A 27900-nucleotide genomic window follows, 5' to 3' on the forward strand; every position below is an offset into this window, starting at 1 on the left:
CAGGATTCAAGGAGTTAGACTATGAGGAAAGACTGAGGGAACTGGGGCTGACCACATTACAAGAGAGAAGAACAAGGGGTGACATGATAACTATGTACTATAAATTGGTGGACAAGATTGACATATTGGACAGAGAACTGATAAAGGTGACCACAAGTAATCATCTCCGAGGACATGGAAAAAAACTAATAAAAGATATCTGTTTAAATGACGTGAGAAAGTACAGTTTCCCACATCGTAGTATTGATAAGTGGAATAAACTGAGCAGTAATGTCGTTGACACGGTGTACGTCAATCAGATGAAAGAGAGATATGACAGGAGTAGACAAGGAGACAGGACACAGACAGTTTAGCTCGGGCCCTGTAATACACAAATACACTACAAAAAAATGGCTACAAGAATGGTTCCAGAATTTATGTAATGTATTCCAACATAAATGGAGTGATATCTAGGTATTCCAACATAAATGGAGTGGATTTTAGAACTCAACGATTACTTGAGGACAAGAACCCAGATATTGTGGGTCTTACTGAAACAAAACTGAGAGAGGAGAAGACCTGATGAAGGTTGGAGAAGGAAATATAACGTTTGGAAAAGAAATAGAGTAGGTAAGATGGGAGGAGGAGTGATGTTGCTGGTTAAAAAAGATATAAAGGTGGATCAAGTGAAAAAAGGTATGGGAAAGGCAGAAGTGCTAAAGATCAGAGCAGAAACTAATGAAGGAAAAAGAGGCACTACATAGTGGTGTACGTACCACCTAAGACAAATGCATGGTCAGTACAGGAATATGAAGAAATGATAAGTGATACAGGAACATGTCTGGAAGAAATGTTGGGTGGCTGTGAACGAACTATAATGATGGGAGATTTTAATTGTAAAGAGGTGTGTTGGGAGGACTGGTCAATGGAAGGATCAGAGACAACATGGGAAATACACTATTGACACTGGCAATGGAAAATGTGTTAACTCAGTGGGTCAAAGAAGATACTAGGTTTGGAGGAGAGGAGCATCGTCAAGACTGGACTTGGTCTTTAGTACAGAGCCAATGGTCATTGAGGAGATGAGGGTGGAGTGCCCTTTAGCAAGAGTGATCATGCAGTTTTGGAGTTCAAGGTGATAGACGAAGAGAAATCTAGAAGAAATGAAGAATATAAAGTGGGAAGATGGAATTATGCCAAGACAGATTTTGGAAACCTAAAGAAATTCTTTCAAGAGACAAATTGGATGAAATTCAAGAGTGCTAAGGAGCAAATGAAAAGTGGAAGGAATTTATAAAAATATACAAAGAAGGTGAGAAAAATTTGTACCAATAAGACAACATAGAAGTTGGAAAGCAGGACTGGTTTAACGATAGATGTGAAAAGGCTAGAACAAGAAAAGAGGATGCATGGAAGAGGTGGAGAAGGAAAAGACGGATTAAGCAGTGGGAAAGTTACAAAAGAGCAAGAAATGAATATGTGTTGATTAGAAGAGAAGAAAGAAAGAAACAAGAAAAGGATATAATTGATAAATGTAAAGACCAACCAAGGCTTTTTACAGACATGTGAACAACAACATCAAAAATAGAAAGTATTGAAAGTTTAGAAGTAAATGGAGTATACAGTGAAGATCCCAGGAAATGGCAGAGGCTATGAATGGATGCTTTCGGAAGGTATTCACAAAGGAGACTGCTTTTGACAAACCACTGGTAATGGAACAGAAAGGGATTATGAAGGAGTTTCAAGTAACTGTGGAGGAGATCAAGAACATGATGGGGAGTTTAGAAGTGAGAAAAGCTGTGGGACCTGATGGGGTATCAGGATGGATTTTAAGAGAATGCAGGGAGCAATTGGCAGAAAAAGTTTGTGAAGTAATTGATGCCTCATTAAGGGAAGGCGTAGTGCCCCAAGACTGGAAAAGAGCTAACATTGTCCCAATCTATAAATCAGGTAACAAGAGACCCATTGAACTATAGACCAGTGTCACTTACAAGTGTGGTAGCTAAGATGTGTGAGAGGGTGGTGAAGACTAGATGGACAGACTTCTTGGAGAAAAATGACATACTTTGTGAGTGTCAATTTGGTTTTAGGAAAAGGCGTTCATGCACGACAAACCTGATATGTTACTATTCGAGGGTGATAGATGTAATACAGGAAAGAGATGGTTGGGCTGATGGAATATATCTGGATTTAAAAAGGCCTTTGATAAGGTACCACACCAGAGACTGATCTGGAAACTTGAAATGGTAGGAGGAGTGCATGGCAGTTTACTAAAATGGATGGAAGACTTTTGGTAGGAAGAGAAATGAGAACAATAATTAAGGACAGACCATCAGAATGGGGATTGGTGGAGAGTGGAGTTCCACAGGGATCAGTGTTGGCACCAGTAATGTTCGCAGTCTACATAAATGACATGGTGGATGGGGTGTCCAGTTATGTGAGCCTATTTGCAGGCGATGCAAAATTGTTAGAAAAGTGAGATGTGACAAAGATTGCGAACTACTCCAGGAAGACTTGGACAGAATATGGAAATGGAGCTGTACATGGCAAATGGAGTTCAACACGACAAAATGCAAGAAAATAGAGTTTGGCAAGAGTGAAAGAAGAATCAGGAGTATGTACAAGATAGGAAATGAAGACATAAAACCAGTCATGAAGAAAAAGACCTTGGGGTGACAATTACCAATGACCTATCGCCAGAGAGACATATAAACAAAATAATTGGAGAAGTATTGAACTTATTGAGGAACATAAGAGTGGCGTTCGTATATCTAGATGAAGAAATGATGAAGAAAATAATTACTGCAATGATAAGACCGAGGCTTGAATATGCAACAATACAGTGGGCTCGAACTTAAGAAACACATAAGGAAACTAGAGAAAGTACAGAGGGCTGCAACAAAATGGTGCCTGACTTAAGAGATTTGACTTATGAAGACAGACTGAAAAGAATGCAACTTCCAACCCTGGAAAACAGAAGAAAGGGAGACCTGATAGCAATATACAGAGTGATGATTGGCATGGAAAAAATGGATAGGGAAGATCTGTGTATGTGGAATGGAAGAATGTCGAGAGGGCATGGGAAAAAACTAAAATGGCCACTTATAGGAGAGATGTGAAAAATATAGCTTCCCTCATAGAAGGGTGGAAGCATGGAATAGTTTAGGCGTGGAAGTGGTCAGCAAGGAATATTCATGATTTTAAGAAAAAGCTGGACATTAATAGATATGGAGCGGGACAACACGAGCATAGCTCTTTTCCGTATGTTACAATTAGGTAAATACAATTAGGTAAATACACACACACACACACACACACACACACACACACACACAGGGAGATAGATTCCTGAACCTAATGATAGATAATTTGATGGTCCAAAGAGTAAAGGAAAACACAAGATTCAGAGGAAATGATGAGCCGGCAAGATTAGACCTAGTTTTACAAGGGATATACCAATTAATGATGATATAAGATACAAGTGCCCATTGGGAAAGAGTGACCATGTAATATTAGAGATGGATATAGAAGAAGGAAAGGAAGATAGAGATGAATCATACAAAGGAGACCGATTAAATTACAGAAAGGCTGATATTGAGAATCTCAAGAACTATTTTAAAACGTAAACTGGGAGGAGATGGAAAACTCATTAATGGTTCAAGAGAAATATAACTTATTTTTGGAAATATACAAAACTGGGGTCAGGAATATGTCCCGAAATATAGACCTAAAGAAGAAGGAAAGAAAGATTGGTTTAATGCAAGATGTGCTAGGGCAAAGGAGAAACGAGATGGAGCATGGAAAAGGTGGAGAAGAAACAGAAATCCAGAAAATAAGGAAAACTTCAAAACAGCAAGAAATGAATATGCTAAGGTGAGAAAGGAAGAAGAAAGAACTATGAAAAGGACATTGTCGAAAAATGTAAGGAACAACCAAAATTGTTCTACAGATTCATAAATGGAAAAATAAGACAAAAAGAAACAATAGAAAGGTTAAAAGGAGAAAACGGAATGGTGGAAGACCCAAAAGTATGGCAGAACTGTTAAATAGTAAATTTCATGAGGTCTTTACTAAGGAATCCAAATTTGAAAGACCACAGGGTAATAGAGACTGTCTATATGAAAGAGATTAAAGTAACCAAGCTTGAAATAAAAAGTTGATGACGGAACTAGATGAGGAAAAGGCAATGGGACGGATGAAGTCTCAGGCAGAATACTGAAAGAATGTAGGGAAGAACTAGCAAGTCCAATATACAACATCATAAAATGCTCAATAGAAAATGGAACAGTGCCAGTGGAGTGGAAAAGAGCTGAGGTGGTTCCCATATATAAGAGCGGAAGGAAGGAAGAACCTTTAAATTACAGACCGGTATCACTAACTAGTGTAATATGCAAGATGTGTGAAAAAGTAATAAAGAAGCAATGGATTGAGTTTCTTGAAGACAACAAAATATTATCAAATAGCCAATTTGGTTTTAGAAAAGGTCGGTCATGTGTAACAAATTTATTGAGTTTCTACTCTAGAATAGTTGATAAAGTACAAGAGAGAGGATGGGTTGACTGTATTTATTTAGATCTAAAAAAGGTGTTTGATAAAGTGCCACATGAAAGATTACTATGGAAGTTAGAGGAGAAGGGTGGCTTAAAAGGAAGCACATTGAGATGGATGAAGAATTACTTAAGGGGGAGAGAAATAAGGACGATAGTTAAAGATATGAAGTCCAAGTGGAGAACAGTAGACAGCGGAGTGCCACAGGGGTCAGTATTGGCACCAATACTTTTCTCATATATATAAATGACATGCCAGAGGAGTGAACAGCTACATAAATCTGTTTGCGGACGATGCGAAACTGTGCAGAGTCATTAAACAAAAGAGGATTGTGAAATACTACAGGAAGACTTAAACAAGATCTGGAAATGGAGCAAAAAATGGGAGATGGAATTCAATGTGGACAAAAGCCATGTCATGGAAATGGGAAAAGTGAAAGACGACCAGTGGGAATCTATAAGATGGGAGATGGAGTAGAACTAGAAAAAGTAAAAAAGGAAAAGGACTTGGGAGTGACAATGGAAGAAAATAATCAACTGGTAAGCCATATTGATAGAATTTTCAGAGAGACGTATAATTTGCTAAGGAATATTGGAGTAGCATTTCACTATATGGACAAGGAAATGATGAAGAAATTGATAAGTACTAAAATAAGACCTAGATTGGAATATGCAGGAGTTGTGTGGACTCCCATAAAAGAAACACATAAGAAAATTAGAGACTACAAAAATGGCTACAAGAATGGTTCCAGAATTTAAAGGGATGACATATGAGGAGAGACTAAAGGCTATGGATCTACCAACCTTGGAGCAGAGAAGAGAGAGGGATCTGATACAAGTTTATAAATTGATTAACGGAATGGATGAAGTGGATAATGAGAAACTGATCCTGAGAGAAGAATATGACTTTAGAAGCACAAGATCACATAGTAAGAAACTAAGGAAGGGACGATGTCTGAGAGATGTTAAAAAATTTAGTTTCCCAAAGATGTGTTGAGACTTGGAACAGTTTGAGTGAGGAAGTGGTGTCAGCAAAGTGTGTACATAGTTTTAAAGAAAAATTGGATAAGTGTAGATATGGAGACGGGACCACACGAGCATAAAGCCCAGGCCCTGTAAAATTACAACTAGGTAAATACACACACACAGGAACACACACACGCTGTTCCGACAATCAGCTGATCTTCACTACGTACCTGTTGCACAGTATTTACAGTGGCCTGGGCAGGTAGTGTGAACTCATTTTTTTAATGAAATCAATTATTAAGGAATCATGAGTAAAGAAGAGATTCCATCCAAATGCAGACATGAGATTAGGGAAAAAATGAAAGCTGATGATGACTATGTTGGTGAGGAGACAGCGCATTGAAGGTTTGATCGGCGAATACTTCACTACTTAAGAGAGTGTTGAATATTGAATGTAAACTAGATAAATTGATAAAGGAGAATATGGAAATGAAAGAGAATGAAGAACAGGAAAAAGAGTTTATAAAACTGAGAGAAAGGATAAAAAAAAGTGGAAGAAAACGAAGCTAGGCTAAGAGCGGAAAATGAAGAATTTAACCTTTTCCTTCCGGCAATCGTATATATACGATTGCATCAATGCGTCCGTAGCGACGGCGATCATACCCGTAATCTAGAATTTTCACGCCTCAATTTTGAGCTCCAAGCACGGTTTCTTGAGTCAGATGGTGAGTGGAAGTGTCTGGCATGTTTCCACATGTAGTGTTGTCACTAGCTCTGGATATTTAACGGTAACTAAGCTATTTTCCCTTTCTCCGGACAACACTTGGCAACCCCAGCGACCCGCCGGGTGGAAAACACCATGATAAGTGTGAAGAGACATCCTGATAAGAGCGAAGGATCTCAGATCATAACTCACCATGGAGCAGGACAGAACATATGTATTTAGCAGTGCTTCTGAGTTTGAAGACCGTGACAGTGAATATTTAGAAGAAGAAACTGATGAAAGCGAAGACATTAGTGGGGACTCGGAAAGTGAAAAAAAATATTACCTATCATTCTTTCATGTTAATTTTTTCATTATCTTCGATTTTATAATAAAATGGTGGAAGGTAACTTGCCAGAGAGAGAGAGAGAGAAAGAGTCTAGAGAGATCAACTAACAGGTTGGAGCATGAAAGCGTGTATTTACCTATTTGTGTATTACAAGGCCCAAGCTAAGCTCTGTGTGACCTGTCTCCTTGTCCATTCCTGTCAAATCTTTCTTTCATCTGATTGACACACACCGCCTCAACGACATCGCTGCTCAGTTTATTCCACTTATCAATGCTACGATGCGGGAAACTGTATTTTCTCACATCATTTAGACAGATGTCCTTTATTAGCTTTTTTCCATGTCCTCGGAGATGATTACTTGTGGTCACCTTTATCAACTCTCTGTCCAGTATGTCAATCTTGTTCACCAATTTATACATAGTTATCATGTCTCCTCTTGTTCTTCTCTCTTCTAATGTGGTCAGCCCCAGCTTCCTCAGTCTTTCCTCATAGTCTAACTCCTGAGTCCTGGTACCATCCTTGTTGCCAGCCTCTGTACCCTTTCCACCTTCTTCACATTTTTCTTCATATGCAGTGACCAGACACATGCTGCATATTCTAACTGGGGTCTTATTAAGGTACATAATATCTTCTTCATCATTCCTTCATCTAGGTAGTGGAATGCAAGGCCAATATTTTGAAGCATGTTGTATGTTTTCCAAAAATCTTGTTAATGTGTTTCTCCGGTGACAAAGTGTTTTGCAGTTACTCCTAAGTCTTTCTCCTCATTGGTCTCTTTAATTTTCTCATCACCCAGCCTGTAATCCCTGTTTGGTCTGTATCTACTTCTTCCCATTTTCATAACATGGGTCTTGTCTATATTAAATTCCATCTGCCACTCCTTACTCCACTCATATATTTTATCAAGATCTTCCTGTAACTTGTTACAATCTTCCACATTCTTTACTCTCCTCATAATTTTAGTATCGTCCGCAAACATGTTCATGTAACTGTCAATTCCTACTGGCATATCATTAACATAAATCAAAAACATGATGGGACCAGCACTGACCCTTGTGGAACTCCACTGGTTACCTTCTTCCACTCGGACTTCCTTCCTCTCACCACTGTTCTCATTTCTCTTCCCATTAAGTAATTTTCCATCCATTTTGCTAGTTTATCATTTACTCCTCCAATCATCTTTAGTTTCCACATCAGTCTATTGTGTGGTACTTTATCAAAGGCCTTTCTCAAGTCCAGGTAGATAGCATCCACCCATCCCTCTCTATGTTGTAGTATGTCAGTCACTCTTGAATAAAAACATAATAAATTGGATACACGATCTTCCTTTTCTGAAACCAAACTGTCTTTCACTCAGAATGTTTTCACTTTCTAGATACTCACTCCACTTAGCTTTAATTACTTCTTCACATACCTTGCACAATATACTAGTCAACGATACTGGTCTATAATTTAGCGGTTCCATTCTACTACCATTCTTATATATAGGCACAATGTCAGCTCTTTTCCACTCTTTCGGGACTAATCCTGTTCGTATGGAGGTTTCCACAATATCAAATACGGGTTCAACAATTGATCCTTACATTCATTTAGCAACCTCCCAGATATGCCATCAGGCCCCATTGATTTATTAATATCCAGATTGCTTATAATTTTCCTTACATCTTCCTTAGTAACCATGATGTCCTGCATTTGCTTTATTTCCGTAGGCCTTCCTCCCATAAAATGCTCCTCCTTTGTAAACACTTTGCAAAAGTTGTCGTTCAAAATTTCAGCTATATCTCCAGCATCTTCATATACTTCTTCCCGTTTTTACCTTTTCTATTGCCTCCCTTTTATTTAGTTTTCCATTTATGAATTTGTAAAACATTTTTGGGTCACTATCACAGTTTTCCACCACCCTCTGTTCATATTCCTTCTGTGCTGTTCTCCTTACTTCAACATATCTATTCCTTGCTGTTTTGTAGACTTCTCTTGATAATACATCACTGTTTTTCTTAAGTTTCTTCCATGCCTTTTCTTTGTTCTTTTTTGCTTCTTCACAATTTCTATTAAACCACTGTTTATTATTTAAAGTCCTCTTTCTGTGATATGGCACAAACTTTTTCACAGCAGAGTTATACAAATCCATAAATTTATTGTATTTCAATTGCATATCCCTTTCCTGGTATACCACGGACCAGTCAATTTCATTAAAGAACTCCCTTATATGGTTATAATTTGCCCTAGTATAATTTAATTTTTCCTCCCTGCGTTCCACAATCTTATTCGTGCTTAATTCTGTATCCAGCTCAAAGCTTAGGACATCATGATCGCTTTTCCCCAAGGGACATTCATGTTCAATTTCCTCTTTTAGAGATTCCCCTGGTAAATACCAAATCCAACCTTGCTGCAACATCTTGTCCCCTGCACCTTGTTGGTGATCTCACCCACTGTGTCATCAAGTTATTTGTTGCTACCTTTAACAATTCTTCTGCCCACTCACCACCGTTCACCACTTTGTAGTCTTCCCACACTATTTCTTTGCAATTAAAGTCTCCAACTATCATCACTCTATCCTTTCTGATGAGTTCTTGCTTCATTCTGTCTAGAGTATTTCTCATCACCATTTGGTACTGTTCATATTCCCAAGCACTGGTTCTGGGTGGTATGTATACTGTTATAATATTAATGTCCCTCTTGCCATCTGTTATAAGCATACTTATCACTTCCTCATTTCTCTTACTATAGTTCACCTCCTTCACTATCAGATCTTCCTTAGTAAGAACCATTATACCACCACCTCCTTTATTTTTTCTATCATTTCTCCATACTTTGTAGTGTTTTACAACAAACCAGTCTAGCTTTATTTTGGGCCTTAGCTTTGTTTCCACTACACACATTATGTCCGGTTCGTTATTTCTTAGGTAATCCATACATTCTAGCCTCTTAGACAGAAATCCATCTATGTTCGTGTAAGTCACTTTTATTCCATTCCTAGTCTCATTCTTCCATGTAATGCCTATTCCGTCTGTTTTATCCACCACTTCTTTAGCCTCCCATTTCTCATCCTCCAAAAAAACTTGGTCTTTTCCTCCTCTGTTCTTTCGTCATTCCTCTCTTCACTTCAGTTACAAGCTCCTTCATTTTCATTCGCTCATCTTGTGACATATTTCTTCTTATGTAAATTGTTTTGGTTTCCTCAGAGTCCTTAAGTTTCCAAGCCCTCCTCAACAAGGCCTCCACTGCCACCTGAGACTTTAATTTCAATTTTAATGGTCTATTCTTGCCTTCCTCAAAAGCTCCCAATCTCACACTTTCTTCTACCTCAGCATATAGGTCCTCTTCTTCCACAGAGATCTTGTTCAGTAAAGACTTAATCCTGTCATTTTCCTTATCCCTCCTGTCCTGCCAGTTCCTGTTAGTTTCTTCCCTCAATCCTATTATGATCACACATTTTTCTTTTCAGCAATATCTCTCACCACATACTCATTTTCCTTTAGTGCCTTTACCATTTCCTCTGTAATCCCTTTATTTTCCTCTTCCTGCTTTTTACTATCTCTCTAAATGACCTTTGTACCTCCTGATGTTCATGGTTCACTTATTTCATCCTGGTATCAATTAGATTAAGGCATTCCTCCTTCCTCAAGTCCCCTTCGGATATTTTTAATTCCATTTCCATGAGTTTAGCCTTCATCTCTTCACATTGTTTCCTTAGTTGTTGGTTTTCTTTCTCCATCTCTACTTTTTCCTTCCATAGCTCTTTATTCGCTAACGTTAACAAATAGATCTCTTTTTTGAACGAATCATTCTCGGCTAGAACTCTATCAAGTTTTTCTGCTATGGACAAAATGTTTAGGAACTTACTTTCCAGTGCCTGGATTCTTGCATCCATATCTAGTTTCTCCAGTTCTTTTGGTGTAGTTATAAAACCTTCAAAGTCTCTGACTTGTCTAGACGCCATTTTTGTTATCGTCAGCTGATTACGGCCAAAACAATCACCGCCCACACTCTCCTCTCAGGGATCACTCTCCATATCCCTCACTTTCAACACTAAGCGACAGTAGGACATTAACAGGACACTAACTTAGATTTACCCGGGCCCTGTAACACCATAGGTATTTTCCTTCTTCCCGTCCGCAGCCGGAGACAAGCCGTCCTCTCTCCGCGACGGCGACAGTGTGTGTGTGTGTGTGTGTGCATGTGCGTATGTATTTACCTACCTAGTTGTATTTACCTAGTTGTAGTTTTACAGGGCCTGGGCTTTATGCTCGTGTGGCCCCATCTCCATATCTACACTTATCCAATCTTACTTTAAAAGTATGCACAGTCGTTGCAGACACTACTTCTTCATTTAAACTGTTCCACGTCTCCATACATCTTTGCGGGAAACTATATTTTTTTAACATCTCTCAGACATCTTCCTTTTCTCAGCTTTTTACTATGCGATCTTGTGCTTCCGAATGTCATATTCTTCTCTCAGGATCAGTTTCTCATTATCCACTTGGTCCATTCCGTTGATCAATTTAAAAACTTGTATCAAGTCTCCTCTGTTCCGTCTTTGTTCCAGGGTTGGTAGATTCATAGCCTTTAGTCTCTCCTCATATGTCATCCCTTCAAATTCTGGAACCATTCTTGTAGCCATTTTTTGTAGTCTCTCCAATTTCCTTATGTGTTTCTTTTTATAAGGGTCCACACTACTCCTGCATATTCCAATCTCGGTCTTATTAAAGTACTTATCAATTTCTTCAGCATTTCTTTGTCCATGTAGTGAAATGCTACTCCAATATTCCTTAGCAAATTATATGTTTCTCTAAAAATTCTATCAATATGGCTTACTGGTTGATTGTTTTCCTCCATCGTCACTCCTAAATCCTTTTCCTTTTTTACTTTCTCCAGTTCTACTCCATCTCCCATCTTATAGATTCCCACGGGTCGTCTTTCACTCTTTCCCATTTCCATGACATGGCTTTTGTTCACATTGAATTCCATTTCCCACTTTTTGCTCCATTCCCATATCTTATTTAGGTCTTCTTGCAGTATTTCACAATCCTCTTTTTGCTTTATAAATCTGCACAGTTTCGTATCATCTGCAAACAGATATATGTAGCTGTTCACTCCTTCTGGATAGTCTCTGACTATCATCACTCTATCCTTTCTCATGAGTTCTTGCTTCATTCTGTCTAGAGTATTTCTCATCACCATTTGGTACTGTTCATATTCCCAAGCATTGGTTCTGGGTGGTATGTATACTGTTATAATATTAATGTCCCTCTTGCCATCTGTTATAAGCATACTTATCACTTCCGTATTTCTCTTACTATAGTTCACCTCCTTTACTATCAGATCTTCCTTAGTAAGAACCATTATACCACCACCTTCCTTATTTTTTCTATCATTTCTCCATACTTTGTAGTGTTTTACAACAAACCAGTCTAGCTTTATTTCGGGCCTTAGCTTTGTTTCCACTATACACATTATGTCCAGTTCGTTATTTCTTAGGTAATCCATACATTCTAGCCTCTTAGACAGAAATCCATCTATATTCATGTAAGTCACTTGTATTCCATTCCTAGTCTCTTTCTTCCATGTAATGTCTATTCTGCCTGTTTTATCCACCACTTCTTTAGCCTCCCATTTCTCATCCTCCAAAAAAAACTTGGTCTTTTCCTCCTCTGTTCTTTCGTCATTCCTCTCTTTCACTTCAGTTACAAGCTCTTTCATTTTCATTTGCTCATCCTGTGACATATTTCTTCTTATGTAAATTGTTTTGGTTTCCTCAGAGTCCTTAAGTTTCCAACCCCTCCTCAACAAGGCCTCAGCTGCCACCTGAGACTTTAATTTCAATTTTAATGGTCTATTCTTGCCTTCCTCAAAAGCTCCCAATCTCACACTTTCTTCTACCTCAGCATATAGGTCTTCTTCCTCCACAGAGATCTTATTCATGAAAGACTTAATCCTGTCATTTTCCTTATTCCTCCTATCCTGCCAGTTTCTGTTAGTTTCCTCCTCAATCCTGTTATGATCACACATTTTTTCTTTTCAGCAATATCTCTCACCACATACTCATTTTCCTTTAGTGCCTTTACCATTTCACTCTGCGTAATCACTTTATTTTCCTCTTCCTGCTTTTTCACTATCTCCCCTAAAGGACCTTTGTACCTCCTGATGTTCATGGTTCACTTCTTTCATCCTGGCATCAATTAGATTATGGCATTTCCCTTCCTCAAGTCCCCTTCAGATATTTTCATCTCCATTTCTAGGAGTTTAGCCTTCATCTCTTCACATTGTTTCCTTAGTTGTTGGTTTTCCTTCTCCATCTCTACATTTTCCTTCAATAGTTCTTTATTCGTTATTGTTAACAAATAGATCTCTTTTTTGAACGAATCATTCTCGGCTATAACTCTATCCAGTTTTTCTTCTATGGACAAAATGTTTAGGAACTTACTTTCCAGTGCCTGGATTCTTGCATCCATATCTAATTTCTCCAGTCCTCTTGGAGTAGTTACAAAACCTTCAAAATCCTTTTTTCTAGTAGCTGCCATGTTTGCTATCGTCAGCTGATTACGGCCAAAACAATCGCCCACACTCTCCTCTCAGGGACCACTCTCCATATCCCTCACTTTCAACACTATGCGACAGTAGGACATCAACAGGACACAAACTCAGAGGTACCCGGGCTCTGTAACACCGTAGGTATTTTCACTTCTTCCCGTCCGCAGCTGGAGACAGTCGTCTCTCAGCATGTGTGTGTGTAGAGAGAGAGAGAGAGAGAGAGACAATGTTATTTGCCTGAAACTTGATATGAAAAGGGAAGAAATCTCTCTCTCTCTCTCTCTCTCTCTCTCTCTCTCTCTCTCTCTCTCTCTCTCTCTCTCTCTCTCTCTCTCTCTCTCTCTCTCTCTCTCTCTCTCTCTCTCTCTCTTTCATTGAAGTGTACAATTTCCTCAAGATGAGAGAGAGAGAGATGTGTGTGTGTGTGTGTGTGTGTGTGTGTGTGTGTGTGTGTGTATTTACCTAGTTGTATTTACCTAGTTGTAGTTTTACAGGGCCTGGGCTTTATGCTCGTGTGGTCCCGTCTCCATATCTACACTTATCTAATTTTTCTTTAAAACTATGTACACTCTTTGCTGACACCACTTCCTCACTCAAACTGTTCCAAGTCTCAACACATCTTTGCGGGAAACTAAATTTTTTAACATCTCTCAGACATCGTCCCTTCCTTAGTTTCTTAATATGCGATCTTGTGCTTCTAAAGTCATATTCTTCTCTCAGGATCAGTTTCTCATTATCCACTTCATCCATTCCGTTAATTAATTTATAAACTTGTATCAGATCACCTCTCTCTCTTCTCTGCTCCATGGTTGGTAGATCCATAGCCTTTAGTCTCTCCTCATATGTCATCCCTTTAAATTCTGGAACCATTCTTGTAGCCATTTTTTGTAGTCTCTCTAATTTTCTAATGTGTTTCTTTTTATGGGGAGTCCACACAACTCCTGCATATTCCAATCTAGGTCTTATTTTAGTACTTATCAATTTCTTCATCATTTCCTTGTCCATATAGTGAAATGCTACTCCAATATTCCTTAGCAAATTATACGTCTCTCTGAAAATTCTATCAATATGGCTTACCGGTTGATTATTTCCTTCCATTGTCACTCCCAAGTCCTTTTCGTTTTTACTTTTCTAGTTCTACTCCATCTCCCATCTTATAGATTCCCACTGGTCGTCTTTCACTTTTGTGTGTGTGTGTATTTACCTAGTTGTATTTACCTAGTTGTAGTTTTACAGGGCCTGGGCTTTATGCTTGTGTGGTCCCGTCTCCATATCTACACTTATCCAATTTTTCTTTAAAACTATGTACACTCTTTGCTGATACCACTTCCTCACTCAAACTGTTCCAAGTCTCAACACATCTTTGCGGGAAACAAAATTTTTTAACATCTCTCAGACATCGTCCCTTCCTTAGTTTCTTACTATGCGATCTTGTGCTTCTAAAGTCATATTCTTCTCTCAGGATCAGTTTCTCATTATCCACTTCATCCATTCCGTTAATCAATTTATAAACTTGTATCAGATCCCCTCTCTCTCTTCTCTGCTCCAAGGTTGGTAGATCCATTGCCTTTAGTCTCTCCTCATATGCCATCCCTTTAAATTCTGGAACCATTCTTGTAGCCATTTTTGTAGTCTCTCTAATTTTCTTATGTGTTTCTTTTTATGAGTCCACACAACTCCTGCATATTCCAATCTAGGTCTTATTTTAGTACTTATCAATTTCTTCATCATTTCCTTGTCCATATAGTGAAATGCTACTCCAATATTCCTTAGCAAATTATCGTCTCTCTGAAAATTCTATCAATATGGCTTACCGGTTGATTATTTTCTTCCATTGTCACTCCCAAGTCCTTTTCCTTTTTACTTTTCTAGTTCTACTCCATCTCCCATCTTATAGATTCCCACTGGTCGTCTTTCACTTTTCCCATTTCCATGACATGGCTTTTGTCCACATTGAATTCCATCTCCCATTTTTGCTCCATTTCCAGATCTTGTTTAAGTCTTCCTGTAGTATTTCACAATCCTCTTTTTGTTTAATGACTCTGCACAGTTTCGCATCGTCCATAAACAGATTTATGTAGCTGTTCACTCCCTCTGGCATGTCATTTATATATACGAGAAAAAGTATTGGTGCCAATACTGACCCTGTGGCACTCCGCTGTCTACTGTTCTCCACTTGGACTTCATATCTTTAACTATCGTCCTTATTTCTCTCCCCTTAAGTAATTCTTCATCCATCTCAATGTGCTTCCTTTTAAGCCACCCTTCTCCTCTAACTTCCATAGTAATCTTTCATGTGGCACTTTATCAAAAGCCTTTTTAGATCTAAATAAATACAGTCAACCCATCCTCTCTCTCTTGTACTTTATCAACTATTCTAGAGTAGAAACTCAATAAATTTGTCACACATGACCGACCTTTTCTAAAACCAAATTGGCTATTTGATAATATTTTGTTGTCTTCAAGAAACTCAATCCATTGCTTCTTTATTACTTTTCACACATCTTGCATATTACACTAGTTAGTGATACCGGTCTGTAATTTAAAGGTTCTTCCTTCCTTCCGCTCTTATATATGGGAACCACCTCAGCTCTTTTCCACTCCACTGGCACTGTTCCATTTTCTATTGAGCATTTTATGATGTTGTATATTGGACTTGCTAGTTCTTCCCTACATTCTTTCAGTATTCTGCCTGAGACTTCATCCGGTCCCATTGCCTTTTCCTCATCCAATTCCGTCATCAACTTTTTATTTCAAGCTTGGTTACTTTAATCTCTTTCATATAGACAGTCTCTCTATTACCCTGTGGTCTTTCAAATTTGGATTCCTTAGTAAAGACCTCATGAAATTTACTATTTAACAGTTCTGCCATACTTTTGGGTCTTCCACCATTCCGTTTTCTCCTTTTAACCTTTCTATTGTTTCTTTTTGTCTTATTTTTCCATTTATGAATCTGTAGAACAATTTTGGTTGTTCCTTACATTTTCGACAATGTCCTTTTCATAGTTCTTTTCTTCTTCCTTTCTCACCTTAGCATATTCATTTCTTGCTGTTTTGAAGTTTTCCTTATTTTCTGGATTTCTGTTTCTTCTCCACCTTTTCCATGCTCCATCTCGTTTCTCCTTTGCCCTAGCACATCTTGCATTAAACCAATCTTTCTTTCCTTCTTCTTTAGGTCTATATTTGGAACATATTCCTGACCCCAGTTTTGTATATTTCCAAAAATAAGTTATATTTCTCTTGAACCGTTAATGAGTTTTCCATCTCCTCCCAGTTTACGTTTTAAAATAGTTCTTGAGATTCTCAATATCAGCCTTTCTGTAATTTAATCGGTCTCCTTTGTATGATTCATCTCTATCTTCCTTTCCTTCTTCTATATCCATCTCTAATATTACATGGTCACTCTTTCCCAATGGGCACTTGTATCTTATATCATCGTTAATTGGTATATCCCTTGTAAAAACTAGGTCTAATCTTGCCGGCTCATCGTTTCCTCTGAATCTTGTGTTTTCCTTTACTCTTTGGACCATCAAATTATCTATCATTAGGTTCAGGAATCTATCTCCCCAGGCATCTTCCCCCATACCACTTTCATAATTTTCCCAGTCTACCTCCTTACAGTTGAAATCTCCTACCAATATCACTTTTCTCCTTTCCTTAATGATTCTTGTAAGACTCCTTATTGTGTCATCTATCATGTCTCTATATTCTTGGTTAGTCCATGAGTTTGTTTTGGTGGCACATATGTTCCAATGATTGTTAACTCCTTTTTGTTAATATGCATCTTAACATACAGTATTTCTGATTTTCCTTCCCCAAACTCCACTTGATTTACCACTATCTCCTTCCTTAACATCATCATGACTCCTCCTCCTCCTTTACCCACTCTGTCTCTCCTCCATATATTATACCTTTTATCTATGTCTATTTTATTGCCTCATTTAACTTTGTTTCCACCAGGCATACAATATCTGGTTCTTCTTTCTTTATGTAATCTCTTAATTCTAATTTACTAGATAAAATCCATCTATGTTTGTATACATCATTTTAATCTCTTGTTCTTATCATTTTTAGTTAAACTTGCTCCATTCTTTTCTCTTCTTTCTCTTTTATATACCATTTCCTTATCCTGTCTCCTATAATTCTCCAAAAAATGCCTTCTTCTCCTCCTCTGACCTTTCATTATTTTTTCTCTTGCTTCTGCCACCAGTTCATTGTGTCTCTTCCTTTCCTCCTCGTTTCTATTTTTCTTTATATATATATCTTTGCAACCTTCTGTTTCTCTGAGTTTCGTTTTCTATATAGTACTTCTGCTGCTGCTTGTGATTTTAGTAATATCTTAATTGGTCTCACTGTTCCTTCTTGATATGGTCCCATTCTATGGATTTCTTCTACTTCCTCTTCTAAGTTCTGTCTATCCTCGTCATTCAGATGTTTTAGTAGGTCTTTTACTGATTTCATTTCGTCTTTTCCTTCTTGGTCTATATTTAACATTTTTTCTTTCAGTCCAAAAATAATTACACTCTTCTTTTTTCCAATTTCTCTTACTAAATTTTCTTTTTTCTTGAGGACTCCTATCATTTTGCTTGTCATATTTTCATCTCTTTCTTTTAACTGTTCTTGAAATACTTCTTGAAATGATTCCTTGTCTTTCTTATCTTGGATTCTCCATGCTTGTACTTCTTTTTTAATCACGTCTTGTACTCTTTCTTCTTCTTTGTTAACTAGATCTTTTAGCTTCTCTTTTTCTTTCTCGGCTTTACTGAGTCCTTCTTCCATCAATTTCTTGTAGTTCGCTATTTGGACTTTTAATTCTTCATTTTCGGTTCTTAGCCTAGTTTCGTTTTCTTCCACTCTTTTTATCCTTTCTTTCAATTTCTGGAGCTCTTTATCCTGTTCTTCATTCTCTTTCATTCCCATACTCTCCTTTATCAATTTATCTAATTTACGTTCGATAGTCAAGACTCTATCAAATAGTGAAGTTTGCGCCGTATCAAAGCCTTCAAATTCTCTTTCTTCCTCACCAACATTGTCATCATCAGCTTTCATTCTTTCCCTTGTCACATACCTGCATTTAGATGGAATATCTTTCTCACTCATTATTATTTAACACTGTATTCATGAAAAAAAAAAATGAGTCCACACTTTTCACCCAGGCCACTGTAAACCCAAACAAGGGTAGTGAAGATCAGCTGATTCTCGGGAGCGACGGTATTGCGTGTTTCCTGTACCGCGTCTCGTGTGTGTGTGTGTGTGTGCGAGCGCGGTGTCATCACTCTCCGGGCTGTTTCTGGAAGACAGATCACACAGCGGGAGGAGGAGGAATCCTTGATAAGGCATAAACTGAACTTTCAGAGGTCACATTGAGCTACAAAGTACATCATTGTATTCAGAATAACAAAGAGAAAATAATTATTAGTATTCAAACAGTTTTCTGACAATTTCTAGGTTTACCATTTTTAGCCGTCATAGCAAACGGGAAAATAGTTTGAGCGTCGGAAGGAAAGGGTTAAAAAGGAAGTAGCTAACTACAAGAAGCAGATGGAAGAAGGACTCGGTAAAGCCGAGAAAGAAAAAAGAAACTGAAAGATCTAGTAAACAAGGAAAAGGAAAGAGTACAGAACCTGATTAAAAAAGAAATACAAGCATAGAGAGTCCAAGATAAGAAAGATAAGGCTGATTTTCAGGAGGTGATTCAAGAACAACTTAAAGAAAAAGAAGAAAATATGACAAACAAAATGATAAGAGTTCTCAAGACAAAAGAAAATCTAGTTAGAGAAATTGCAGAGAAAAAGAAGAGTGTAGTCATATTTGGAATAAAAGAAAAATATAAAATATAGACCAAGAAGAGAAAAAGAAGAAATGAAATCAGTCAAGGACCTACTGAAGAATCTAAACGACGAAGATAGGCAGAACTTGGAAGAGGAAGTAGAAGAAATAAACACAATGGGACCATATCAAGAAGGAAAAACGAGACCCATTAAAATACTACTAAAATCACAAGCAGCAACAGAAGAAATATTATATAGAACAACAAAACTTAGAGAACAGGCAAGGATATATATATATATATATATATATATATATATATATATATATATATATATATATATATATATATATATATATATATATATATATATATATATATACATATATAAAAGAAAATAGAAATGAGGAAGAAAGAAAGAGATACAATGAACTGGCAGCAGCAGTAAGGGAAAAAATAATGAAAGGTCAGAAGAAAAAAAAGGCATTTTTTGGAGAATTCTAGGAGACAGGATAAGGAAATGGTATATAAATGAGAAGGAAGAGAAAAAAGTGGAACAAGTTTAACTAAAAATGATAGAGGCAAGAGACTAAAAATGATGTATACGAACATAGACGGGGTTTTATCAAGTGAATTAGAATTAAGAGATTACATAAAGAAAGAAAATCCAGATATTGTATGCCTGGCTGAAACAAAACTAAATGAGGCAATCAAAATAGACTTGGATAATAGGTATAATGTATGGAGAAAAGACAGAGTGGGTAAAGGAGGAGGAGGAGTCATGATAAAGTGATAAACCAAGTGGAATGTGGGAAGAAAAGCAGAAGTATTGTATGTTAAGATGCATATTAATAAAAAAGAGTTAACAATCATTGTAGCATATGTGCCACCAAGAACAAATTCATGGACCAATCAAGAATATAAATATATGATAGATGACACAATAAGGAGTCTAACAATAATCGCTAAAGAAAGGAAAAAAGTGATATTAGTAGGAGATTTCAACTGTAAAGAAGTGGACTGGGAGAATTATGAAAGTGGCATGGGGGGAAAAAGCCTTGGGAGAAAGATTCTTGAACCTAATGATAGACAATATGATGGACCAGAGAGTAAAGGAATGCACAAGATTCAGAGGTAACGACGAGCGAGATTGGACCTAGTTCTTACAAGGGGTATACATATGAATGATGATATAAGATATAAGTGCCCATTGGGAAAGAGTGACCATGTAATATTAGAAATGGATATAGAAGAGGAAAGGAAGATAGAGACGATTCATACAAAGGAGACCGATTAAATTACAGAAAGGCTGATATTGAGAATCTCAAGAACTATTTTAAAAACATAAACTGGGAGGAGATGGAAAACTCAGAGACAGTGTAAGAGAAGTATAACTTATTTTTGGAAATATACAAACCAGGAGTCAGGGAATATGTCCCGAAATATAGACCTAAAGAAGAAGGACAGAAAGATTGGTTTAATGCAAGGTGTGCTAGGGCAAAGGAGAAAAGAGATGGAGCATGGAAAAAGTGGAGGAGAAATAGAAATCCAGCAAATAAGGAAATCTTTAAGGCAGCAAGAAATGAATTTGTTTAGGTGAGGAAGGGAGAGGAAAAGAACTTTGAAAAGGACATTGTTGAAAAATGTAAGGAGAAACCAAAATTGTTCTACAGATTCATAAATGGAAATATTAGGCAAAAAGAAACAATAGAAAGGTTAAAGGGAGAGAACGGGATGGTGGAAGACCCAAAAAGTATGGCAGAACTATTAAATAATAAATTCCAGGAGGTCTTTACTAAGGAATCCAAATTTGAATGGCCACAAGGTAATAGAGAGAGAGTCTATATGAGAGATTAAAGTAACCAAGTTTGAAATAAAAGAGTTAATGAAGGAACTGGATGAAGAGAAGGCAATGGGACCAGATGAAGTTTCAGGCAGAATACTGAAAGAATGTAGGGAAGAACTAGCAAGTCCTATATACAACATCATAAAATGCTCAATAGAAAGTGGAACAGTACCAGTAGAATGGAAAAGAGCTGAGGTGGTTCCCATATATAAGAGTGGAAGGAAGGAAGAATCTTTAAATTACAGACCGGTATCACTTAACTAGTGTAATATGCAAGATGTGTGAAAGAATAATAAAGAAACAATGGATCGAGTTCCTTGAAGACAACAAATTAATATCAAATAGCCAATTTGGTTTTAGAAAAAGACAGTCGTGTGTAACTAATTCATTGAGTTTCTATTTTAGAATAGTTGAGTACAAGAGAGAGAGGGATAGGTTGACTGTATTTATTTGGATTTAAAAAAGGCGTTTGACAAAGTGCCACATGCAAGATTATTATGGAAGTTAGAGGAGAAGGGTGGCTTAAAAGGAAGCACATTGAGATGGATAGAAAATTATTTGACGGGGAATGAAATAAGGACGATAGTTAAAGATATGAAGTCCAAGTGGAGAGCAGTAGAAAGTTGAGTGCCACAGGGGTCAGTATTGGCACCAATACTTTTCCTCATTTATATTAATGACATGCCAGAAGGTGTGAACAGCTACATAAATCTGTTTGCAGATGATACAAAACTGTGCAGAGTTATAAAGCAAAAAGAGGATTGCGAAATATTGCAAGAAGACCTAAATAAGATCTGGGAATGGAGTAAAAAGTGGGAAATGGAATTCAATGTGAACAAAAGCCATGTCATGGAAATGGGAAAGAGTGAAAGACGACCCGTGGAAATCTGTAAGATGGGAGATGGAGTAGAACTGGAGAAAGTAAAAAAAGAAAAGGACTTAGGAGTGATGATGGAAGAAAACAATCAACCAGTAAGCCATATTGATAGAATTTTTAGAGAAACATATGATTTGCTAAGGAATATTGGAGTAGCATTTCACTACGTGGACAAAGAAATGATGAAGAAATTGATAAGTACTATAATAAGACCCAGATTGGAATATGCAGGAGTAGTGTGGACCCCTCATAAAAAGAAACACATAAGGAAATTGGAGAGGCTACAAAAAATAGCTATAAGAATGGTTCCAGAATTTGAAGGGATGACATATGAGGAGAGACTAAAGGCAATGGATCTACCAACCCTGGAACAATGAAGGGAGAGAGGAGACCTGATACAAGTTTATAAATTGATCAACAGAATGGACCAAGTGGATAATGAGAAACTAATCGTGAGAGAAGAATATGACATCCAAAGCACAAGATCGCATAGTAAAAAGCTGAGAAAAGGAAGATGTCTGAGAGATATTAAAAAACATAGTTTCCTGCAGAGATGTATTGAGACGTGGAACAGTTTAAATGAAGAAGTAGTGTCTGCAGCGAGTGTGCATACTTTTAAAGTAAGATTGGGTAAGTGTAGATATGGAGACGGGACCACACGAGCATAAAGCCCAGGCCCTGTAAAACTACAACTAGGTAAATACACACACACACACACACACACACACACACACACACACACACACTGCACACATGTACACACAAACACACAGATCATGCATAACAAATTTACATAACAAATAACAAATTTTCTAAGCTTTTATAGAAGAGTAATAGATGATATACAAGGGAGAGATGGATGCATTGACTTGGTGTATTTAGTTATTAAAAAGGCTATCGACAGAGTACCACAAAGAAGACTCTTATGGAAAATAGAACACACTGGAGAAATACAGGGAAATGTCTTAAACTGGATAACAGACTATAGTAAAACTAAATTGTACTGACCTGTAGGGCTAGGCCTATAATATGTGTGACGCTGCCATACCTCGCATTACTTCAAGGAAAACGGAATAACTGTTCTTTATTCATATTAATGCATGACTTCGCTAAAAAATATATAAGTGATGGACAAGACATGAAGATGCCATAGGTGAATTGAATATAGTAAAGGTACTGGTTATAAAAGTGAAAATGAGGCTGATAATTTACCAAATATTTACTATAGTGTCCTTTCGAGATACCCAGTGTAATATAATGATTGGGGGAATGAAACGCTGATAAGGTTGTGATGCTGTTGTGTATATCTTGTTTGCACTGGGACAGATCCTCTTCACTGTGCCTTCAGATATACCAGCTGCACCTGCTGTCCTCTTCCTCGCTTGATTTATTGGTAAAAGTGGCCCTTGCAAGTTTTATCTATTAATTCTGTAGACAAACTTCTTGGTTTGGCTGTACAACACACAGACGAGGAAGTGTCAGTGCATCCTTCCATCGTGGCGATCAAATGAGAAGTGAGTCGATATGCACCTGCGTGGTGACCTGACTCCTCCCCCCTTCCCCCAGGGGAAATCCCGCCTCGGGTCGACTGGCAACGTCGCCTGTCCTGACATGCCACATCGTCATACATGTCCATGAAATGCCTTCATTTGACTTGGTATATAACACTTATTTGTATCACCTGCTATTTAATTAAATAGTCAGAATATTCTTAGAATGCCGTTTGTTAATAATACAGTAATACAGTAATTCACTATCACTCAGTGCCACGGAGTCGAGGTTATCCTCATGGCATGAGCGTATATGAATACTAAGATATGATATCCATTATAGCAGGCAATAGAGGAGTGGAAACATAAATATCGTGGTGAAAGACAACACACAAGCTAAAAGGGTCACAAGAAGAAAAAGAAGTGGGCGATCTCATCTCTGCTTTATTTTTTTGCTATCCCATGTAAGATTTCACTTTATGCATTACAAAACAATGCTTTCTTGGGGGCAAGGTTTGTAAAAAGCTAATAGAAATATATATATAACTTTTTTTTAACCCATGTGGTATGTTGGGGACCAGTCCAGAACGCATCCCCTCTATTTCCATTATTTCCTATGGGAAAATTACATCCGCTTAACGAATTTTCGCTCTACGAACAGCTCTGACACCCCCTATCCTGTTCGTTAAGCTGAGTATTGCTGTACTATGATTAAAGAACCATGAGTAGTATAGACTGAATGTTTTGGTTGGAAATCTGGCAGAATGGCAAAGCAAACAACACCCTACGGGTCAGTACAATTTAGTTTTACTATAGTTAAAAGATAGGGAAATAAGGACAATGATAAGAGATACCTCATCAAGCTAGAGCACAGTTACTAGTGGATTACCACATGGTTCAGTGTATGTTCAAAGTATATACAAGAGGGTTTTAGTAGCTACATAAATTTGTTTGTAGATGACGCAAAACTTTTGAGAGTAATAAGGAACATTGGTGACTGTATGGAATTTAGGAAAATATTGATAAGCTCTGGGAATGGAGCCAAAAGTGGAAATTAGAATTTAATTCCAGGAAATGCCATGTAATGGAAATGGGTAAAAGTAATAGAAGACCTACATCAGAATACAAAATGGGAGAAGAGATTATAATGAAGAGGAATGAATAAAATGACCTGGGAGTGATAATACAAGACACTCTAACACCACAAAAGACACATAAATGGGTTATTTGCTTCAACATACAAGACACTAACAATAATACCAGGATGGTGTTCAATTACATGGAAAAGAATATGATGAAAATATCTTAATCACTATGATAAGACCTAGACTAGAGTATGCAGCAGTGGTGTGGTCACCATACCTGCAGAAGGAAATCAGGAAACTAGAAAGAATCCAAAGAGCCGCTACAAAAGTGGTGCCAGAAATAAAGAAAGACTAAAGGAAATATAACTACCAAGTTTGAAGGATAGATGGGAAAGAGGAGATCTAATAACGATTTACAAGTTAGTAAACCCTCTCTCGCGGTGTGCGTGCATATACTTGCTAGTTCTGTAGTGGTGCTCCGCGTTTCATGCATATTATTGCATGAAAAAAGGCTCTCATTGACTTCTCAGTGAGCACAGTGGTGTTTGAATGTCCTGTGATGAAAAAAAAAACGAACATTTATGGAAAGTGTTGCCGCTAGATAGAAAATAAGTGAAAAGAAGTGGAAGACTCCAAGATGGCGGAGAAATATGCCATTTCAGCATTATTACCTTCGTTCTCTTATAAGTGTAGCTCTGATTCTGGAGACCCAGTAAAATTCATTAAATGTTGTCTGTGTAGCCAGTGGGCTCATATAAAATGTGTGAATCTGGCAGGGATTAAATCTGAAAATATCTGCAACGTGAGGTATCTGTGCGATGTTTGCTTCATTGAGGTGTCGGCTCTGAAGAAATTCATCAATGATGTTGAGGAATTTAAATCTGATTTGAAGAGCATTACTGCTAAAGCTGACAAGATGATGGCAATAGTTGATAATAAGATGGCAAGAATGGAGGAGATAAGTATCAAGGTCTATGAGGCAACAGAAGGCTTGGCGGGAGTTGCTGAGTCGCTGAATTCTGCTGATTCGGAAAATTCCACATCTTGGCAGGATGTGAAGAGGAAGAGGAGGATGAAAAAGAACCTGCTTGTTGTAGGAGTAACTCAGGATTCTGGAGCAAATCTGAAGAATGAAGTTTCTTATGCTTTGGATGGAATGCAAATTAATGATACAAAGTTTGCTAATGATGGCAAAAAAAATAGTGATGAATTTTGCCGATGAGAGTCTGAGAAATGAGGCAGCCCAGAAACTGGAGAATGTTGAAAAGTTGACAACTAAATCTGTTCAGAAAATTAAACCCAAGATAATGCTATGTAATGTCCATAAGGAAGAGACTAAGGAGGGTATCATTGATACAATTATTGCAAGAAATGACTACCTTCAAGCAGTTCCTGATATCAAGTCAAAGATTGGGGATATTTTTTGCAAACCAACAGCAGGGGGCACAGTTCATTACATCATGAAATGTGATCCAATGATAAGACAGTTGTTGCATCAGCATCAGGACAGGATTAAGCTTGAATGGGGAGTTTACCAGGTTCACGGCAGGTATCATGCACTTATCTGTTACCATTGTCAAAGGTATGGTCATACTGAGGCAAAATGCAATGCCAAGAAAAATTATGAGCATCCCGTTTGCTTTAAATGTGCAGGCAACCACAAGTCCAAGGATTGCACATCTACAGAGAAGAAATGCATAAACTGTGTGAGGTTTAAGAAACAGAATACTGACCACTCGGCGAATAATAGTTGTTGTGTTGTGTTGGAAAGTGAGATTGACAGGATCAGAAATATTACAGATCATGGCTACTAATGCTGTGAGCTCTATGTTGAAATGTGGTTTATTAAATGTCCAGTCAGTTGGAAACAAGACAAAAGAAATCAGAACTTTAATTAATGATGAGAATCTGGATATTCTTGCTTTGACTGAAACATGGCTGAGTGAATATGATACTGCGAAAATTAGAGAAATGACCCCTGACACTCATACATTTGTGCACATACCAAGGAACACGATGCAGACCCATACAGACTACATGAGCCAAGAAATAACCTTGACATGGGATGTCGAGTATTTGCTAGATGCACACCAAGGATTTACAATAAACTGCCAAGTGATATTAAAGGTTGTGCCAGGATCGATATCTTCAAAAAGAAATTGAAGACATATTTGTTCAAGGAAGTTTATGATTTTAACGGCATGGAAAGCAAAGACAATTATAGATGATAGTTGCTTTTGAGGGAGGCTCTCCTGAGCGCTGTCTTGCATTGGAGCGGAGCCTTGAACAAACACCCCAAGTAACAAGTAAGTAAACCATATGGAAAAGATAGATAGACAATACTTGGTATCACTGATAGAGGATGGAGATAGACAAACAAGAGGACACTCTATAAAAATATAATGAAAAGTTTGTGTTCAAGGGACATTAAATATATATATATATATATATATATATATATATATATATATATATATATATATATATATATATATATATATATATATATATATATACATACATACACAGGCAACCTCCGCTTAACGAACGGATTACATTCCTAAAAAAACATTCGTTAAGCGAATTTTCATTAAGCAAACCAATTATAAAAAGTTTAACCCCCGACTTGAACTTCCATTGAGAGTATACAAAGCGAGAGTGCATCATAGTACAGTGAAAGGTTTAATGGAAGTAAAAATTATGAAGTTAAAATTAAGTCATTATAATGTATACTAATGTATGTATATAAGTAACTTTATAATGTTTATGATCTTAAATTTATGAAGGGAGGGAGAGTGGAGTGGGAAAAACACCAGCTGGCAACCTGTGGAATGTAAACAAAGGGTGCATCAATGTACCGCATACAAAACTTATGTACCACATTTCCACAAGACTTTCCATTTTATCCATTGCGGAGTCATGAGTTCAGGTGGTTCTTTTAGCTTGCAAGGAAGATATGGTCTCACCAGCCTTCTTAATAGAGTCTGCTGACTTGAAAATAGTAGAGACAGTAAATGGAGTCAAGCCATGGTGGCGAGCAATGCTATTAGTTTTCTCGCCTCTCTTGTGTCTGTGAATAATATCCAGCTTCACTTTGAGAGTAAGAGACTTCCTGGTCTTCTTAGCAATGCTAGGCAACATTGCAGGGTGTTTTGGTGGCATGTTGAGCGAGGGAAGATGAGCTGCTGCTGATGCTGTTATTGTTTTGAACTAGGGGGGAGTGAGGGGTGCGCGTTTTGTCCATGAGAGGTGCTGGTGTATTTAAAAGCCTGTCAGCTTGCGTGATACGGCGGGGCTTTCAAACTTGGAAAAAAATACCTGAATAAAATTTCGTTAAAGCGAGTTTGGTATTCGTTAAACGAGCAGATGGTAGTAAAAGGAAACGTTCGTTGTAGCAAGATTTCATTGTATGAACATTCGTTAAGGGGTTGCTTGTGTGTGTGTTATATATATATATATATATATATATATATATATATATATATATATATATATATATATATATATATATATATATATATATATATATATATATATATATATATATATATATATATATATATATATATATATATATATATATATATATATACTGGGAATATTCCATCCATGCATCCACGCTGTTGCCACATCTACTCCCTTCACTTTGGATGCACTTCATACATTGTCTTCCAACATATTTTACATGCAATCATTAGTTTATTTTGTAAAACTATATACTTAAGCTGAATAAACTGATTTTCAAAACAAAATC

At 37.3% G+C, this 27900-nt stretch overlaps 1 protein-coding gene across 5 annotated transcripts in view; it reads left to right on the plus strand.

Moving 5' to 3' along the window:
• The window catches only part of LOC123498631 (transmembrane protein 138-like), a 64929-nt gene that overhangs the window by 36573 nt on the left and 456 nt on the right, over positions 1 to 27900 (plus strand). The window lies entirely within an intron of this gene.

Source organism: Portunus trituberculatus, chromosome 48, assembly GCF_017591435.1.
Source record: "Portunus trituberculatus isolate SZX2019 chromosome 48, ASM1759143v1, whole genome shotgun sequence".
Classification (NCBI taxonomy): domain Eukaryota; kingdom Metazoa; phylum Arthropoda; class Malacostraca; order Decapoda; family Portunidae; genus Portunus; species Portunus trituberculatus.